Raw genomic sequence first — 13,933 nt, 5'->3', positions numbered from 1 at the left:
GGTGGGGGAAACCTGACAGGCTGCCTCCCTGTGCACGAGAGAACAGCCTAAAGCAAAGTTTTTAAAGTGTAGAAGCTATTTTACACAATTGTTCAGAAATGTAGTTCACAAAAAGAGTGTGTATATGGGATGGGGTGGGAGGGTAGGGGAGATAAACAAGAGCTGATAAAAACCCAAGCCAAGGATGTCACCACCCTCCAGTCTATAAGAAACACGTGGTCAGCCTGAGTCTAGCATAGCAAGTGCTAGAGGCTGGGAGGGGTGGGGAGGATGCGGTGAGCTTGGATCACGGGGGCTGACTGCAGCCAGGTGGAGGTGAGGGCTCCGGTGTTCCACGGAACAGCAGGGAACCCGAGATGAGGGAAGTGGAAGGGCTGCTTGCCTCGGATGGTGGGTCTGTGCTGGGTATGTGTGCTGGGTATGTTGGTTAAAATATTGCACTGTAGCCCATAAAATGTACAAGCATTTCATGTCAATCCAAAATTTAAAAAGTAAAAAATTGAAATAGTTTAAAACAATTTGCTTTGCGTTGAAATGAAATTTTTATTTAGCTACTAAAGTTAATATTTCAAGGCCATATCACCAAGCACTAATGTTTTAGCTGTTGCTGGGATTAACATGATGTGACTCTAGCAACAAAAGGATCAAGTGGCCTAAATGTATTTGTACCAACATTTCTCAAATCTCCATCCATCAGCACTTTCTGTTTTGTCTCGGTTCTTCTCAGACTTCCCCGACATGGACCCTGCCTGTTCTCCGTTCCTACTCCATTCCATGGACCCCTCAGGCCTTCTGGGGCGACCTAAGGCATAGGGCTCCGTGTGTGCCTTTGGCTGAGCCGTCTGCCAGTAGTTTCCATTCCTGAGGGCAATTTCATGGGGCTCAACCTAATTACCTGCCTATCTCACTGGGTAATGTGAAACAAGGACTTTTCTTGTTATGAGTATTAATAAGTTCCTGCTTAGAATTAGCATCAAAATATGAATTTTTAAAGCAAGACGGAATGGCTGGTTAGGAAGCAAATAGTTGAGTTACAGAAAAATACCATAGATAAAAAAAGCTGCAGGGATACTGTACCTTCAAAATCATGTTTCATCTGTAAGGAAAAGGGAAACTGATGAGTGTAACTGCCCCATGTTTTAGAACACTGAAGTTCATTTCTGGGGGCAGAAATGCAAATCGCCATGGTGCCTTACAGTTTGCTACTTCTGCTTCACGTATGAAAGGTCTTTAGAAAGTTTGTGGAAAATGCGTATTCTGAAAATACATGGATTCCAAAGTTATTTTGCATCAAATTACCTTTACCTTTTAATTCCATTTTCCATGAACTTTTTTTAAAAATATGGTATTTATTTGAGAGGTAGAGTTGCAGAGGGAGAGACAGATCTTCCATCTTCTGGTTCACTCCACAGATAAATGCAATGGCCGCAGCTGAGCTGAAGCCAGGAGCCAGGAGCTTCCTCTGGGTCTCCCACGTGGGTGCAGGATCCCAAGACCTTGGGCCATCCTCTACTGCTTTCCCAGGCCATAGCAGAGAGCTGTATCAGAAGAGAAGTTGTGGGGACACAAACCAGCACCCTCATGTGAATCAGGTGCTGCAGGCAGAGGCTTAGCCCACTAAGCCATAGTGCTGGCCCCTCCGCGAGCTTTTTTTTTTTTTTTTTTAAGTCAGAGTTACACAGAGAGAGGAGAGGCAGAGAGAGAGAGAGAGAGAGAGAGAGGGAGGGAGGGAGAGAGAGAGGTCTTCCATCCGCTGGTTCACTCCCCAATTGGCTACAATGGCTGGAGCTGCGCCAATCTGAAGCCAGAAGCCAGGAGCTTCCTCCGGGTCTCCCACGTGGGTGCAGGGGCCCAAGGACTTGGGCCATCTTCTACTACTTTCCCAAGCCATAGCAGAGAGCCGGATCAGAAGTGGAGCAGCCGGGTCTCAAACCAGTGCCCATATGGGATGCCAGTGCTTCAGGCCAGGGCATTAACCTGCTGTGCCACAGCGCTGGCCCCAGCCTCCACGAACTTTTTAAGGTACCTTTGTATATTGCACCACCACAGCCTTCAAAACCCCCAGAAAGTAGGGTGGATTATTCAAATCAATTGTGTAGTGTTACCATTTTCCTGAGACACCCAGAATTGCTGAGAATTCTTTGAACTGTAACTTGCAGTACACCCTTTAAACAGAAGAGGGTGCTCTCAGGCAAGCTGCTGCTACCCAGAACTGAAAATGGCCTTGGAATTTAGTGGTGTTGTATTATGATTAATAAAGATCTTGAGGGCATTTCAAAGCATTGTGAGTCCGATGGAGTATAATTAAAATTAATGTGGTAGACAAACACTTTAAAGTATTTTTAATTCCTTGTCTAAAAATGTTGAATACACTTTTACTCATCCTGAAAAATTTTAACACTATGCTTACCTGTAACCATTTCTAACTTTAAAAAAGACAGAAATATAGTTCCTTTATTCTTCATAGCTTCCAAAGAAACATTTCCTAATGAGAGTTAATAAACTCTCAAGTCTTTATTTTAAAAGATTTATAAAGTATTATGATTAATCTATCCTGTTTTGGCAGGTATCAGGGTCAATGTAGTCTCTTAAAAACTGCAGGCCAGGATTGTATTTTCAGACTCAGAGAACAGCAAGCAAATATGTGCTTACAAGAGAATATTCTATTTGACTCAGGGACAAAGCCTTGCCCGGTTTCAGTTCCCAGAGAGCAATAACCGGGATTGTCCCTTTCAAGATGGCCTCTTAGCCCTCACTCAGAAATCTTGATGGGCTGATGTGGTCATTCTTTGTCAGATCACTCTCCTTCCAAAACCTAATGAGTGCAGGTCTGTGTGTGCAGCTGAACACACAAGGGATCCCCAAAGGCATCTTCCACATTCCAGTGTACGAAGTCCTAAGATTATTGGCCACCACAATTGGACCCCTTGAATAACCTCAGGATTCCTTGTTGTTCCAGTTAACCACCTTGCTGATCCTTCTCATGTTTATTGAGTGCTTACCATGTACCAGTATTTTTCTAGGCACCGGGGATAAGCAATCACAAACACAGTGGTTTCTGCTCTTCAGAAGGGTCCCTAAGAAGAGGCCAGACAATAGACAGGTGTAAAGTTATGATCACTGCTGTAGATGGATGCTGCTTTAGGTACATTGTTCCGGAGATCTTCTCTGGTGAGATGATGTTCTAGCCAAGAGCTGAAAGAGGGAGGATACCCTCCGGATCCCGCAGGGACAAGTGTGTCCAGTAGAGGGCGCTGCTGGTGCACAGGTGCTGAAGCAGTAGGTTCAGCCTGCAGGAGGATCACAGAGAGCTGAGGGCTCTGGGTGGCTCTGGGTGGCCAGAAGGGAGTGAGCCAGGGGTTGGGGAGACCCAGGAGGTTGGAGGGGGCTCAGAGAGGTTGTCAGGAGAATGCCAACAGACTCCTGCAGGATGAAAAAAGCACGTTTTATTCATGGTTTTCATAGCTATTTAACAGTTTGAACTTTGTGGTTCTTTATTGCAATCTGATATGGTAATTTTCTATGTAAATATCGATACTAAGTGAATCAATTAAATGATGTATAAAAGGTACAAGTTGAACAACTGCCAAATCATCCTACTGTACTGTTTATTAATTTATCGCCTAGTTTTTTTTTTTTTTAAAGATTATTTATTTATTTGAGAGGTAGAGTTACAGACAGTGAGAGGGAGAGACAGAGAGTTGGTTCATTCCCCAAATGGCCACATGGCTGGAGCTGTGCCGATCCAAAGCCAGGAGTCAGGTGCTTCTTCCTGGTCTCCCACGCAGGTGCAGGGGTCCAAGCACTTGGGCCATCCTCCACTGCCTTCCCAGGCCACAATAGAGAGCTGGACTGGAAGTGGGGCAGCCAGGACTAGAACCAGCACCCATTTGGGATGCTGACACCACAGGCGGAGGATTAACCTACTGTGCCATGGTGCCAGCCCCTATTTAGTTTTTTTTTTTTTGTAACATTCATTATCTTTTTTTTTCTTTTTTTTTTAAACTTTTATTTAATGAATATAAATTTCCAAAGTACAGCTTATGGATTACAATGGCTCCCCCCTCCCCATAACTTCCCTCCCACCCGCAACCCTCCCCTTTCCCTCCCTCCTTCCATTCACATCAAGATTCATTTTCAATTCTCTTTATATACAGAAGATCAGTTTAGCATATATTAAGTAAAGATTTCAACAGTTTGCACCCACATAGAAACACAAAGTGAAAAATACTGTTTGAGTACTAGTTATAGCATTAAATCACGATGTACAGCACATTAAGGACAGAGATCCTACATGAGGAGTAAGTGCACAGTGACTCCTGTTGTTGACTTAACAAATTGACACTCTTGTTTATGGCATCAGTAATCACCCAAGGCTCTTGTCATGAGTTGCCAAGGCTATGGAAGCCTTTTGAGTTCACCAACTCTGATCATATTTAGGCAAGGTCGTAGTCAAATTAGAAGTTCTCTCCTCCCTTCAGAGAAAGGTACCTCCTTCTTTGAGGACCTGTTCTTTCCACTGAGCCCCTATTTAGTTTTTTTTTTTTTTTTGACAGGCAGAGTGGACAGTGAGAGAGAGAAACAGAGAGAAAGGTCTTCCTTTTGCCATTGGTTCACCCTCCAATGGCCGCCGCTGCCGGCGCACTGCAGCCGGCTCACTGTGCTGATCCGATGGCAGGAGCCAGGTACTTCTCCTGGTCTCCCATGGGGTGCAGGGCCCAAGCACTTGGGCCATCCTCCACTGCACTCCCGGGCCACAGCAGAGAGCTGGCCTGGAAGAGGGGCAACCCGGACAGAATCCGGCGCCCCGACCGGGACTAGAACCCGGTGTGCTGGCGCCGCAAGGCGGAGGATTAGCCTAGTGAGCCGCAGCGCCGGCCTAGAGCCCCTGTTTAGTTTTAAAACGTTTTTAGAACTCTAGCTCAAGGCTTCTTTCCTTTTTTTTTTTTTTTTTTTTTAAAGATTTATTTATTTATTTGAAAGGCAGAGTTACAGAGAGGCAGGGGCAGAGAGAGAGAGTTCTTTCATCTGCTGGTTCACTCCCCAAGTATCCGCAACGGCCAGAGTTGGGCTGATCTGAAGTCCAGGAGCTTCTTCTGGGTCTCCCGTGCAAGTGCAGGGGCCCAAGGACTTGGGCCATCTTCTACTGCTTTCCCAGCCATAGCAGAGAGCTGGATTGGAAGTGGACCAGGTGCCCATATAGGATGCCCGCACTGTGGGCCAGAGCTTTAACCCACTGTGCCACTGTGTTGGCCCCCGAAAACTGTTTTTTTAAGGTTCAAATAAATAGGATTAAGATTCCTCTTGGGACTCTTGCATCCCATATTGGAGAATCCCCAGGTTCAGGTCCTGGTTCAGCTTGTGATTCTAGTTTTCTGCTAATGTGCACCCTTGGAGGCAGCAGGTGCTGGCTCAAGTACTTGGGTCCTTGCCACCCACGCAGGAGACCTAAATTGAATCTATAGCTCCTGGCTTTGGCATGTCCCAGCTCTAGCTGTTGTGGGATTTTGGGAAGTGAATCAGCAGATGGGAGAACTCTGTCTCCTGACTTTGTTGTTGAAGTAAGTAAAAATAAACATACCAACATTAAAAAGCAAGGAGATGATCAAAGTAGGATTTCTTGAATCATATGGTTTACTGATGTGTTAAGAGAATTTTTCTTCCTAATGTTTAAAGAAGGGAGGAGACTATCGTAAGAAAATTCACAGGAATACATTGATAGACAAGGTACATTGAATGGCGAGACCCAAATTCTTAAAATCTAGTTGCTCCATGAAGATGGAAGCTGACCTCTGGAAAATGAGGTCTAATTAAAGCATGAGGTGTATCCTTAGACACGTGTTTCTTTGGAGAGGTTGCTTGAGTAACAGCAGAGATCTGTGACGACAGGTGAGGTCCCTGAACCAGCGAGAGTGATGTCAGTGTTGGCTGGTGAGGTTCCCGAGGTGACCCCATAGGCTAACAGCATGGCTCTGCATAGCTTGAGCTATTGACTGTCCATCTTCAGGGAAGTGGCCGGCAGAGGGCTGCCTGCCACAGCCCATGCTCTCAAAGTGTCTGTCAAACTCGGAGGTTCATGCGTGCTTTCAAGTCCAGTGGTTGAGGTCCATAGCTCATCTGTGAGGTCTGAAATGATGTGGTAGAACCTTCTTGAAGGGAGGGGTGGAGTGCACTCCAAGTTCTTGCTACAGCAAAAACGTATGTCACTCACACAGCAAATGAGGTGAAAGTGGACTAATTTCAAAGTGCCACGATAAGGAAAATTCACAACTAAGGGAAAACTTCAATTTTTATTTATTACTCAAATACAGCAAGCGTTTCATATACAAAGTAACCCAACGCAGCTTAACAAATAAAAATAGATCTTGAAATTCATGCTCTATTTTACTCATCCAGATTTAAAGGCAAGAGTGAAAACTCACATGATCACACAGAATGAGACTTAAAGTAACCTGTTACATTTCGTCATCTCTACTATCACTGTTTGTTATAAAGCTATAGTTTAAATCCAAGAATATGTAGCTCCCAGAGGGATGGAGACACAAGCTGTGCCTGAAACAGGTTTGAGTGATTGTAGAGCAGTGTGAATGCCCCACAGGAGTACGTGTATCTGAGCCCACGTGTGTCAGGGACCCAACTGCCTAACCGGAGTCCTTAAAATTAATGCCCATGTAAATACAACATTTGCTAAATACTGAGAAGTTAACATGTGCTGGCTCGAGTCTTTCATAGGCAATATTAAAACTGAACGGTAATTGCAGTGATTTTTTAGGATGCCCAACAATAGAAAAATTGAGGGGGAGGTAGAGTATTTTATTGTGGACATTGCTCAGAATGTCAGCATGTGGTGATAATCAAAAGCAGACTGCCTGTTAGTTGTTTTAGAATTGTGTCAAATGCTCAACAATGCATCCCATTATTGTCTGTGCCCAGGGCTGACTGCCTACACTCCCGTCCTTGGCACCCCACTGGTTGGTGGGTGTTTCTGCACACTGGCAGTGATCCAACAGTGAGAGGAAAATGAATGATGCGAGGGAGAGAGTTGACTGCTAGGGCCATGTCTCTGTCTCTGAGAAGACAAGAGGAGATGGCACCCAAGGTACGGGCAGTGCGGCTGGCTTAGAGCACAGACGTTCACCCCTGCACAGGAGGGAAGCAGAGTGTATGGGACAGGTGAACACAGGCCTGTATCCCCCATGTATCATTTCTTAGCTTCTTTTCCAGAAATGGAACTGGATTCAGAGCCTTTCCGTTGAGGTTCCCACATCTTTAAGGATCTTTACAGTTGACTGGCTTTGATTTTATTCTCTTGAAAATTCTGGTCACATCTTTCAATATGCTCTGTGCTGGTGTTAACCCTGAATACTGACTTTACTGACCCAAATGAGGGGGTTGTGGGATTTTCGAGACCAAGACTGTCCATTTCCCCTAACAGAGAACAAACGGTTAAGGTAGCCATGGCTTGGGAAATCTGCCCAGGTTTTTCCTCTGCTCACAAGGCCGGGAGCTGCTGGGTGCAGGTGGGAGGTGACACCTCGCTGCCTTGCTTGTCCTTTTCTGCAGTTTTATTTTGATATTTTCACATCTCTTAGAGAGAATTCCACCCAAAGGTCCTCAAGAGCCATGAAAAGGACAAGGAAAGAGCAGCTTTGAACAGTGCCATTGTTAAATGCCAAGAGCCTGCCTCTCCAGTGGATAATTTTGAGATATTCTGAAACACTTTTCAAAGGTTTGCTAAGTGCCCATTGTGGAAAAGGACAGATCTATATTAAACTCACGCTGTGATCAGAGATGGCCTTGGGTAAGACAGTGAGTGCTCCAGATCCTTTCCCTCCCCGGCCCCCTCGGGCTCCTGGGGTCTTCCCCCTCTCTTCCTGTCTGCTGTATGTGATTGAATGCAGGGAAAGTCACTTCCAGCTTGGGATTCTTCCCTGCGGCTGTCACCTCTGCTGCAGGCTCTTCACACAGAGCTGCTTAATGGCTGCTTTGCCTCCAGTGTGGCCATCCCCCCACCCACCTTCACACTGCAGCCACTGGGGACACATCATCCGGCCCCCGCTCACCAGCCAGCTTCAGCTTTTGCCACAACTTGCTTGTTCTCCATCCCTGCCAGACTGAATGGTTCATCTTTCTTCCAACCCAACCTGTGTACAAGGTTCGAGCTTGGGCTGATGGAGGTGCCCTCTTCCTGGAATACCCTTCTGTTGATCTCAGGAGCGGGGTCCTGTCCCAGGACGCCTTCCCCGCCGCCGCTTCCCCCTCAGAAGGAATTTTAAGTACTGATGCCATGACATTGTAGCTGCGTGTTTTTCTTCCTTTCTGCATTGTCTGGGGTTTATATTGCAGCGGCTCTGTCCACAGTGGTTTTTCTCATTTTCTGGGAGGAGGCTCTACAAGGGTGGTGGCAGGTGATGGCAGCAGCACTGCCAGGGGTAGGAGACTGCTTTCTCGGCCAGAACTTGAGATCTATGTGATGAATAAAAACACTGCATGAGTGAGTTATAGGATGAACTGAGATCAATGCACTGCTTCTTCCAAAGATAGTCTAATCCTCCCTTCTCCTCCCAATAAATAGGCTAAGACTATTCTATACAGTCTACCAGTAAATTCAAATCAGTAACATTTAGTGGATGCTTTGCATACTTGAGTACTCTTCTAGAAACTTATGGGGTACATGAGAATGAATAATACACAGTCCCAGTCCAGTCCTCAAGAAATTTAAAGTGTATCACACTCACAGTTACAAATGTTCTTTTCTTAATAAGCACACATGCATTTTCAAGAAGTGGGGAAGATGAACATGTTTGTCTTAAATTTGATGTAACCTTGTTTATAAGAGCTGCTGAAAGTGGAGAGGAAGTAATCTTACCTTTTAACATCTCCTATGTGCCAGGGACCACGTTTTCTCACTTAATATCCACCCTTAGATGAAGTAGGTCTCTTGTTAAAGGTATCTTCGAGCCATTGTGTAGCTGCTGAAGGTGTGTTCCTGTACTTGAAGCAAAGCCAGGTGCTTACTTTTCTTGACCTATCCATGTAAGGATAAAACATAACCCCAAGTGGAAAAAAATTCAAATATGGAATTACTCATTAGCATACCAAGAGTGAACAAGTAGAGGTTAGTAACTTATTTATGTGGCCAGGGCAATGCTAGCGAGCAAATGGAACTGTTCATACCATAGGAGACTTAAATTTATGGAACTGTAATGTCCACCTCCAAAGCCCAAAGAAAAACACCATTTCAAGCAGCAGTAATGGTGAGAATGGGGCCACCATGATCTTCAGTGGTGTTTGGATGGAGAAAAGTGGCTCTTGTCTGAGAGCTTTCTACCTTGCTGCCCCTATCACAGTCCTTTGGCTGGAGACAGCAAGCTTTGCTTGTCTCTGTCTTTTGGTGTATTTGGGTGGCCAGATTCTCTTACATCCCATCTGGGATCAGGCAAAAAGGAAGCCAGGGAACTCACTGCTGTGTCATTCTTTCAGTTGTGAGGTTCCTAACTGGTCAGTTCTTCTCTTTACCTTTTAGAACTGTATGCTTGCTTTATATGTAACGTCCAGCATTTTGAACTCTTCTTAGTGTAAGGAATAGAAGAAGTGGATCCAACGCATGCGGTCCCTGCTTCTCTTGGTATCTGAAGCACCAAAGCAACAACAAAGAATACTCAAGATACAGCCATTTGGCTCTCTCAACAGTGAAACAAATTAGAAAGGCAGGAAGGGAAATCCAGTGATCGTAGGAACAAAGCTGGTTGGTTCTCTCCCAATCACAGCCTTAAGTTCAGATTATTGGTCTTTATCAACTCCATCTTCTTTAAATGGAAATTTAGGTTGCAGGATTAATTGAAGACAATGAATATTATCCTTGCTAATATTTCATGTTCATGTGTGATTATGGTTGTACACATTATGATTAAAGAAATGAAAATATAATCACTTGTTAGCTAGGAAATTACTGAATCCTTATCAAGACCCTGAGGAGAACATTAGAAAGTAGTGATGGGGAAAATTGTGTTTGAAGTTACTCTGCATACTCCCCATGAGCTGATGGTAATCAGTAACTTCTGTATGTACACAATGTATACATCTTTTGAATATTAAAAAATCTTGAAACAGGCAGTAATGTGCTTTTTTGTGATTTATTTATTTATGTGAAAGTCAGAGTTACACAGAGAGAGGAGGAGAGGTAGAGAGAGAGGTCTTCCATCTGCTGGTTCACTCTCCAATTGGCCGCAATGACCGGAGCTGCGCAGATTGAAGCCAGGAGCCAGGAGCTTCTTCCGGGTCTTCCAGATGGATGCAGGGCCCCAAGGACTTGGGCCATCTTCCACTGCTTCCCCAGGCCATAGCGGAGAGCTGGATTGGAAGTGGAGGAGCCGGGTCTCGAACTGGCGCCCACGTAGGATGCCGGCACTGTAGGTGGCGGCTCCTACCCGCCATGCCACAGCGCCGGCCCCGTGAAGTGTTTATTAGTAGTGTCCCACTGTGTGGACAAATGGCCAGTTGGCCACGGCATTGCATTGTTCAGTCACTTTAACTGAAATCCTGTTGGGGTGGAGGGAGTGATTCACCTTGGTGGAATAGCATCTAATGTTCAAGGAATGTAAGTTGATTTCTGAGCCGTATTACAAAATGGAAAATGTTACAAAGCACAGAGAATAAGTCAATCAGAAGTGCCAGCACTGTAACCATTTCAGAATTACAGGATGAGGCAGAGATGATCTGGATTTTCATTTCCTGGATGATGTGAAGGATGAAACAGAGCTGGAGAAACACGATACTGCTTGGTTTAGTGCATTGGTTGCAAAATGTTCAGAAACTAATTATGACTATTTGCTGTCTCAAGCCATATGCTCAAACACTTGTGTTTTTCATTATTGGTAAATATACTTAGGGTCTGCACAGTTACTGAAATACTCTGTATTGGATTGTAAAGTTTACCATGTGAAAGATCCTGGGCTATCTCAAAAATGTGTTTTAAATGTTCGTATCCAGAACAAAAGGAGGCTTCACAATGTACCTTTTCTCTCAATGAGCAAAACGAAGTTGTTTCTTCACGTTTGGAGTGGTCTCACTGAGACCGCCAGGCAAAAGTGAGGACCAAACAGAATGACAAGATATTAATCTGATGATCAACATTTGCTTTGAAGTTATAAAACCTGGTGTTGGTTGCCAACGATGTGCTAAATACAGATTATGGTCTCGAAACAAAGCCGGAGGAAAGGAAAAGCCGATGCTGTCTCTGTGATGGGTGGCTGGGGAAGAGCTAAGCCTTGATGCAGGTGTAATTTCAAAGTGGGTACTCAGATAAGGACCAAAGCTCAGCATTCCTTTTCTGTTCTGTATTTACTAGCATAAAAGAGACTCACTGCGAAATTGCCTCACTGAGGCTCTGGGATCTTGAAATTTCAATTTTAGCATCCAAAGTGCTTTTGTGCATGCAACACATTTCCCTTTTGTTTGAAACATTGATGAAAGAAATGTGACCATTACATGACTAACAGTCTGCTGATTTCATGACAACCTGGGGCCAAAGCTATCAAATGTCAGTCTATAAAGATTCCTTTACATGCTTTTCAAATGCCCTTGTGACTGATGAGGATGTTTAAGAAGTTTTGCATGCTGGGGTTACAGTGCGGGAAAATCAAGCCTCACCTAGTCGTAGTCCAATCAGAGAACGGGCCCTGTAGAAGTTATCTCTTGCCTTACAGCAAATGACTCCAGCATTTAATTACTTACAATGGCAAATATTTGTTATCTGACCCAGTTTTTGAGTATCAGGAATCTGAGACTCTTGGAGGATGGTCCTGGTTCAAGGTCTTTCACAAGCATGCTGTTAAGCTGTCTGTCAGGGCTGTAGCCATCTAACAGCTCAGATGGGGAAGGAGCCTTGCCCAGGCTTACGGGATCGTTAGCAGATGTTTCATCCTTGCTGACTGTGGGCTACAGTGTCGGTTGCTTACCACGTGGGCCTTTCCACAGGATCCCCGCGTGTCCTCATGATATGACAGCTAGCTTCCTCCAAAGTGAGCAATCTGAGAGACAGCAAGAGCCCAAGAAAGAATCTACAGTCATTTATAATCTTGTCTCAGAAGTGATATACCATGGGGCCTGCGCTGTGGCACAGCGGGTTAAAGCCCTAGCCTGCAGCCCCTGCATCCCCTATGGGCACCGGTTTGAGTCCTGGCTGCTCCACTTCTGATCTTGCTCTCTGCTTTGGCCTGGGAAAGCAGTAGGAGATGGCCCAACTACTTGGGCCCTTGCACCCGCATGGGAGATCTGGAAGAAGTTCCTGGCTCCTAGCTTCGGATCAGCTCAGTTTTGGCCGCTGTAGTCATCTGGAGAGTGAACCAGTGATAGAAGATCTCTTTCTCTCTGGCTCTACCTCTCCGTAACTCTGCCTTTCAAATAAATAAAAATAAATATTTAAAAAGAAGAGTGATATTCCATTACTTCTGCCTTATTCCATTGGTCAGCTAAACCATGGTACAATGTGGGAAGGGATAATCCCAGGTTGTGAACAGCAGGAGGCAGGGGTCAACTGCAGGTTACAGCGTGACCTGGCTACCACCACAGGTCCATAGCAGATTTTCAACTTGGATTCACCTAGAACTTGGCTTAATGCATACGTCCTCTAATGATCATTGTCTATCATCAGGAAGGAATTATAGCTGAGCCTATGAGTGACCATTCAGATAGACACCAAGGGGCAAATATAAAGCTGCTGACATTTCTCTGCCAATGCAGCATAACGTCTCTAAACCTGCATATCTTAAGTTTACTGAGAAATAAAAATTCAACTGTTAGTCACATTTTTATGGGTACCAAGGTCCAAAGCTAATTTTAAAAATATGCATGATCCACAGTATAGCCCTGAGAAGAGCATAATAAATATATAATGAAGTAAAATAAAACAGTATGCTGTCACAAAAGGTTAGGGGATTACCAATCCCATGCATTTAGGGGTAAAGTTTTAAAACCTTGCTATGAAAAAGATGGAAAACAAGATGCCTTTCAGCTTTCTTATTTCCCAGCTTGAATAATTTAATTGGATTTCATAATATCAGTAGGAATCAATGACTACTTTTCTATTTTGGGTGAATAATAAGTCACTTTGAATACTCTTGGTGGTGAACTGCCAGGTAGAGAGACCTAGCCATTAAAAATTACCATATAAACGTCTTGGCTTTTCGTAAAAGAAATTTCCAATAGTTTTCAATTTAGGAAAGTTTCTTCAGGGTGTCTTATAAATCACCTGCTTGAAACTCACAAACCCTAAGGTACCCGACCCAGGCAAAGCAAATACAGAGAAACAGGGTATAAATAGCTTTTCTGCACTTACAGGCACAGGTAAATACATAGACAGCCAATTTAAAACCCCACAGGATTTTTAATCATCCAGTAGCTTAACCATCTGGCTAGGTCAAGACCCATCTTGCAGGCAAGACAGGGTGCTGAGGAGGGCTGAGTGCCCGCAAAGATGACGTCTTCTCTTCTCCACCTGTTGAGATCATCTGTCCCTCCCTGCCCCCTCAAGTTGTCGCTTTTTGGCTCCGCGAGGTGTGCCCCTAGAAGCTCAGCGCCTCAGGCGAGGGCCGGAGTTACTTCGGTCCAGAGATGGCTGTTCCGCTGGAGGAAGGGAAGCCCCCTGGCTGATTTTGGCCACCTGGCTTCCTTCTAGCAGTGGTTTCCCACTTTGCCTGCATTTTATCCTCAGATTCCCAGGGCCACGACTCGGGCGCTAGCTTTTATGCCTCCCAGGTGACTTTAACGTGCAAAGCCGAGACGCTGACAGGATGACGGGTCTCCTTTTTTGCGCTCATCAGGATCACCTGGCGCCCCAGCTCCAGCGCCGGGCCCCAGCCCCCAGCCCCCAGCCCCTCCCCACCCCGGCCCCGCGCCTTCGGTTAGCCGGGCTCAACTCTTCCTCCGCCCC

General features: G+C 45.1%; 1 long non-coding RNA gene across 1 annotated transcript; it reads right to left on the bottom strand.

Moving 5' to 3' along the window:
* Window positions 1-1,647: 1,647 nt before the first annotated feature.
* Window positions 1,648-13,930, bottom strand: LOC127490326 (uncharacterized). Its single transcript, XR_007918251.2, has 4 exons — window positions 13,340-13,930; window positions 9,520-9,632; window positions 8,870-9,028; window positions 1,648-8,466 (listed from the first exon to the last, which is right to left on the bottom strand). It is a non-coding gene; the product is annotated as an uncharacterized lncRNA (long non-coding RNA).
* Window positions 13,931-13,933: the final 3 nt, after the last annotated feature.

The sequence above is a fragment of the Oryctolagus cuniculus genome, chromosome 2, assembly GCF_964237555.1.
Source record: "Oryctolagus cuniculus chromosome 2, mOryCun1.1, whole genome shotgun sequence".
Taxonomy (NCBI): Eukaryota; Metazoa; Chordata; class Mammalia; order Lagomorpha; family Leporidae; genus Oryctolagus; species Oryctolagus cuniculus.
Note: the sequence above shows the minus strand (reverse complement) of the source record. Positions and strands in the feature narration are given on the sequence as shown.